General features: G+C 34.6%; 1 pseudogene; it reads left to right on the forward strand.

Annotated features, from left to right (window-relative positions):
- The first annotated feature begins 4,691 nt into the window (after positions 1–4,691).
- Positions 4,692–5,812, forward strand: LOC125657218 (uncharacterized; annotated as a pseudogene).
- The last annotated feature ends 855 nt before the right edge of the window (positions 5,813–6,667 follow it).

The raw sequence follows: 6,667 nt of genomic DNA on the forward strand, positions 1-6,667 counted from the left end.
CATATTTTTCCAATCTAAAAAAAACCCTGCTATCTAACGAAATTTCTTTTAACAATTAGGCTCTCAAAAATTTACTTTCATTTGATTTTCAGTTGCTAAATCTGAAATATGTACATTACAATCGGGATAGCCTTCCTTTGTATGATGATGACGGAAGCTCACGTGCCTGACTGTCCGAACACGTTTCTGAAGAATCTGAGCTGTCTGTGTCGAGATTTAGGATGGGCACCAAAATGTTCAAAGGATGCAGTATAGGGAATGGTAAAGAGAAACACACTTAATTTTCTTTTTACTATACATAAGTATAGTTTGTGTTAATATTCATTAAGGGTATGCGCACTTATAAGATGTTACAAAGTATGAATTGAAAATGGGAATTAACTAAACAAGTAATTCACTGAGAAGTGATATTTTTAGTGGGAAGTGGACGAAATTACAAATACAAATGTATTTGATAGTAAGAGTCACTAATTTCACAAGCAATGTATTAATAAATAAATTACTGGTGCAACGATAATACAATGAACTACATTATTAGAGTGGCAAAAGTCATTAATTGTATCTAATCATATTGTATTGTCAGTGTTCTTTACACACTGATGTTGACTACGGGTTGGAGTAATGTACGTATAATTCACTTTTTTATCGTTGCACCAGTAATTCATTTACTAATATGAAAATATTTAATGAATGGAGTGTTTACCCGATCAAGAAATAGGGCTGAATTCGGTCGACAGGGGATGCGTACTCTTCATAGACACCTTGTCCCACCTCTGGTATGTCCAAGGGTTCATATTTGTACTCTTAATTTTGTATGTTTTATAGGAGTATGCGATTGATCACTGTTATCGTGTTAGGAATTGTATTCTTTATCTTCTACAACGATTCCCTAATTTGCACATCATTTGTAATCATTATACCTATCATCTTATTACAAAGAAAGAAAAGAAAAAAAATGTGGAGGATTGGGTCACCTTTATCGCCGCATACCAAATTAAAGCGCTCCGAAATTACTATGTTTTGAATTATATATAACCTTTGCACCCTTGGGTAAGATTTGATACATTTTATGAATTTCTGTCGTAATTTGAAGAACTTCAGAATTTTTAAGGGAAATTTTCAGGATACTGAGTCAAGCCAATGCTTTCTCAATATCGACAGCAAACATAACCTTACTGCATTATTTTCATTTCATCAATGTATAATTATAAAGTCATAGAGTAGCACTAAATTTTCCTTAATATATCTGCTCGTTAGAAAATTTGAATGCTTTCCATGGATTTATTCTAGGATCATTATATTTTTTAAATATGATTAGCTAAAACACAGTTAAAACTTTTTCTGGTATACTCCACAGTGAAACACAACTTTTATTTAAGATATCCCCATTACCCATTTTTCTCTGCCGGATAAATCTGATACCATTTGCTTGTTTGTCTAAAACAAGTTTTAGAAAGTCCATGAAAAAAACCCACCTGTTTCTTTAAAAAGTAAAAATAACGAACTGTGATGAATTTCATAGATATAATAAAGAATGCAGAATTGAGAGTATGTCAAACATGGATCCCTTGACACCCAGGACGTGGGATAAGGTGCTTAGAAGGATTAAATATACCCTATTGACTGGTCACATAAACATCATTTGCAGGTGATAATGGAACATTGCTACTTAAATATGAGAAGTTGACGATGGAGAGGCTGAATTCATTCCATTTGTCGTAATATTGAGGTATTAGTTTGCCGTTAACGTCTATGTTCAGTGAAAGATCGAAATATGAATGAAAAGTGGAAGTTTTTTTTTTTGTTTAATTTCGAGTTGATTTCGACATATAAATGAAAATGAATATTGTTGCATGTAATGGATAAAACGTTGTCAATGTATCTGAATGTCGAGTTGAAGGCCACAGCAAAATAAACTTTTCCTTTCAACTGTTTTGATGGGTTCTACTTCATAAGAACAGTTCAGTTAATAAGGGGTACAATTTATGGCAATATACTTTTAAAAGATTTGATCTCTCTGCACTACATAAATATTGTTAACCCCATTTATATATGCATACCGTTCCTGAGACCCCATAGACCCATTCTTATTAGATGATACAAACTTTTACCTCATAAAACGATGCATAAATACATATTTGGTTCAATTTTTTCAAGGCTGAAATTCTGAACAAGACGAGAATGTTTCTTTATGAAATTGTTAGAATTTGTCACGATATCTTACTAAATACTGATTGATACATTCTTTTATTTAGATACTCCGGTAGCTTTCCAAGTCAGACTCACAAGGAGCATCGCATCTCTTTCTTCAGGTCATATTTTGAAATATGACACAGTCGTCACAAACATTGGAGATGGATACAGCCTTTCTACGGGTAAATTCACAGCCCCAGTCGATGGCATCTATTCGTTCAGCTGGACGTACATGACCAGAAGAGGTGCAGCCACGTACATTGGAGGGATGCTGGATGGTAAACTGAAAGTTTACACGGGGGTTGATGGTCAGACCGCCATATGGCAAAGCACGACTGGACACCTGGTAACAAAGATGAAGAGAGGAAGCAAATTCTGGACAGCGAATATCAATAGAGTCTCTACTTACATACACGATAGATATACGTTCTTCTCCGGACATAAAGTTTCCGATTATTGAGATATGTATAGTATTGCATGTACACCTATGTAAACATTAAATTAATTAATTGAAGCAGGATTTGTGTGGTTTTTATATACAAACAATGGGATATTTCCTTTCAACATTGTTTATAGAATAAAGTACACATGAATGTCATTCAAGTGCCACGGTATTTCCTTCATAAGTTTGAAAATAGCAAAAATAGAACGTAAAGGAACGGAGTGATCAGCTGATCGATGCAAGATCAATGAATGCAGAGCAAAAAATGAACGGTTGGCAAACGATGGGGGGAACTGAAAGCGATCCAAAATATATGGTGGAGGGAAGAACGTGAAGGGGATATTGCCTAACATTCCAAAGACAGATTCTTTTAATAAATGTCTTTTTCTCCTGATGCTAAGGTCCATATTGTATATAGTTTTCCAATTTGAAAAAAATCATTTAGCTAATGCGTTGTCTACTATGACCTCATATCACGCTTCTGTGCTTTGTATTATAAAACTAAAGTATGTTTTTTTTAGGCAATTACTGTATTTTTAGGTAGGTGTAGCGATGTTTTGGGATATAGATTATGCCATACTCGAAAATGATTAAAAATGTTGACTGAATTACATATCTCAGAGCAATGTCTTACAACTCCTGAAGTGAATAGGAAGAATACGAAGCTTCCCAGTAATATGTTTTGAAAGAATAGCGTGCATTAGAAGCTATGCAGTTCCGCACAAAATATTGTTCCAAAGAGATTGATAAAATGTATCAATGCAGTATAATGTTTTGTATTTTTCATTATTCAAAGTCAGAAGAAGATAAAAACAAAAACAAAACAAAACAAAAAACAAAAACAGATGTCCAAAACGATTTTCGGGAGCACTTCCGAGTGTGATTGTTCAATAAGATATTTACTTCAAAATGCAGTTAATGAACGTCTTTGAAAAAAGTTCTTGTTGGCGTGATCTTTTTCAATAAATTGTTCCGATATTAATCACTCTAGGATATCTATTGAAAATTTTGAATTGCATCGGTTAATAACTGGCATAGTTGGTTAAAATTACCTTTAATCAAATTGGTTAAAATAACAGATCCTCAAACAATGCTTTATTTATATCAATGGTAGAAGTATTGGAGGTACCAATGATTTCATTTAGTAGCAAAATAAAACGCATACTTAAAGAAAATTCAATTATGAGGGTAGTCCTGATTTTGATTTTTAACCCTCCTAGCCTACGCAAAAATGTGTGGACTATTTCCTAACAATGGTGTGTATTGACTAAGTCATCAGACACTCCGACGACGAAATCGAGTGTATGCTTGTTGAAAAATACGTTCATGTAGGCTATAAACAATGACAAATAAATACACAAAGAAAAGACAAAAGAATACACAAAACAAATGCAAAATACCACGTAATTGTATTGAATAATCCCCACTGTATGATTTACACCAAGAATAAGATATCCCACTGTAACGTTTTACACCAAGACAAGGAACTTCTCGATAAAGAAATTCAAATTTGGCGCCAAAGTAAACGATCGGTGTGATTTTTTAAAACCGACTTCTGACACCAATGTTGTGAATTACGTAATATAGATAGAATAAATAGTGCCCAGTTAGTGCAGTAACTACATAAGTCGCTCACCATAGGCTGAGTTGGATGAATCTCTGAGATGATCGTCTCTAGAGGTCTGGTCTGGTCTGTGACTTGAATACAATATTTAAACATTCTATCCTTATATATTATCGATCTAGTTGGGTCAAATGTTGTCTGACGTTTTTCATACCGATTGTTAGGCCGCTCTTGGTACACTGATTTTGACGACAGATAACTCCGTTTACCTGATCAGGATATAGGGCTCACGGCGGGTGTGACCGGTCGACAGGGGATGCTTACTCCTCCTAAGCACCTGATCCCACCTCTCGTGTGTCCAGGGGTCTGTGTTTGCCCAACTATCTATTTTGTAGTACTTATAGGAGTTATGAGATTGATCACTGTTCGTTACCTTCACCATTCATCCTTCAAATTAGTATATAAAGTTACCATACTCCTCATAGTTTTAACATGGAGGACAATTTGTTACCGGATTATGACATTGGGTCAGACATCGAAGATCCACCAAGTCCACGAAAGATCCATTGGGCAACAAAGACAAAAAAAAAAAAAAGAGGAAATCCTTGCCCGGTATGCCTTGCCAAATTTACACATGTTAAGAGACATGTGGTTAAAAATAATCTAATCTGGTACGCAACACCTGAAACATGCTGTTCGAACTGCAAAGTGAAATTTGGTCAAGAACATTTCTTAGAACTACACAACAAGGAGACCTATAATAACAATCCTGGGCGGATTTCATGTTCTCTTTACTGCTAAAAATCATTCCAGTTCTGAAGTTTGAGAATTTTGAAAATATTTACAAATTCATGAACAGCCATGAACGTTTTTACTGTTATAAAGGTTCAGTATTTACAGACAAATTACGGGGAGAGAAAATTTTCAATGCCACGTTTCCAGGGGAAAAGATGCAGGATTCTCCATATCCAGTTATAAATGCTGCAAGTCTTTTAAATTGGACAATTTAAAGCATTTTGATAGTTTTTGCGAACTGTGTTGATTTGTTGATTAAAGTTTATCACAAATATGGTGTATGGATAGTTGGATCCTCACTGATGTACTGGATTAAAACAAGGTCAATTGAATTAGGAAATGAAAATGTGGAGTTTGATATGGATTTTGTAGGTATTATTTTGGAAGGACATTAGGGGTATGTAATGGGAAAGTTTATTGGATACAGTTGAATTTTGCAAGTCAAACTTTCCTATTCCAGATTTCATTATCATTCATTTAGGATCTAATGACATAAAATTTTCCTACTCTAAGAAACTGTTAGTAAAAATGCTGGCCGATTTAGTGTACATGTATATCCAGAAAATATTTCCAAATGGCCACATTATTTTTTCTGAATTATTGTGTAGACTTGTTTGGAGAGGATTAAGATGGGAGGAAGGGGAAAGGAAAGGAATTAAATTAACACAGTTATCAGAAACTTTCTAGGTAAAGACAACTGTATGTCACAGCATATAATTATGAGGAAGTCTTACTTGTTTAGAGATGATGGGGTTCACTTATCAGATGTAGGTAATGATTATTTATTAGAGGACTTCCGATTGCAAATCAAACAAAATATTTTATTACAGTGGTTTTGTATATATATGTTTGTGTCATTTAAGGTAACTCAATACTCGCAGTTTTATCTGATACAAATTCAAAATGTGTGTTTATTTCCATTCATTAGAGTTAAAGCTAACAAATTATCAAATAAGATACATAGGTCATCACTCTTTAAGATGCGAGACGTACATAAGCAGTATCATGTATCACCGTCAAAAAAGGGTACCTGTAAAGTGCGAAACGAAACGAAATCTACCGAAACGAAACGAAATCTACCGAAACGAAACGAAACCTACCGAAACGAAACGAAACAGATTGTACAACTTTTATAATAATTAAAAATGGTATCTTAGGCCCATGTGAAAGTTACCACATATAAATAAAATTCGCCTCCCCTTTGATGTAGGCTTTGAGCTTGACTGATACAAAGCTTTAAAAATTGGAATGGGGGGGGGGGTGAGTAAGCACAAAGTATATATCAGAAGTTGATAAAATACCATGTGCAATTAGTTTCAGATCCATAAATTTCAGAACGGAGGGTTACAGTCTCACAGGTCAGAGGTCTGGGGAAACACACTTAACGAGGGGTGGGGTCGCCGGCGCTGGAATCGGTTTTGGGCATAAATACATGTTTCAGTGTTTTTTGCTCTAAAGACAAATCTACGTATACATATGCATATTGTGTATTTGTATGTAGTATATCAAACGGTGGATTCTGAGTATGTCCTCCCGTTCTCTTTGTAATTTATGCTTCCCTTGTTCATAAGCCTTTTGATTTTACAAAATGTTGACCTCCTCCTGATATTATTGCATAAAACAATTTCCGTTTTCCGTCCCGTTTTCAATTCCACGTTTTAGCAATACCCCAA

This window comes from Ostrea edulis, chromosome 7 (genome assembly GCF_947568905.1).
Source record: "Ostrea edulis chromosome 7, xbOstEdul1.1, whole genome shotgun sequence".
NCBI classification, from domain to species: domain Eukaryota; kingdom Metazoa; phylum Mollusca; class Bivalvia; order Ostreida; family Ostreidae; genus Ostrea; species Ostrea edulis.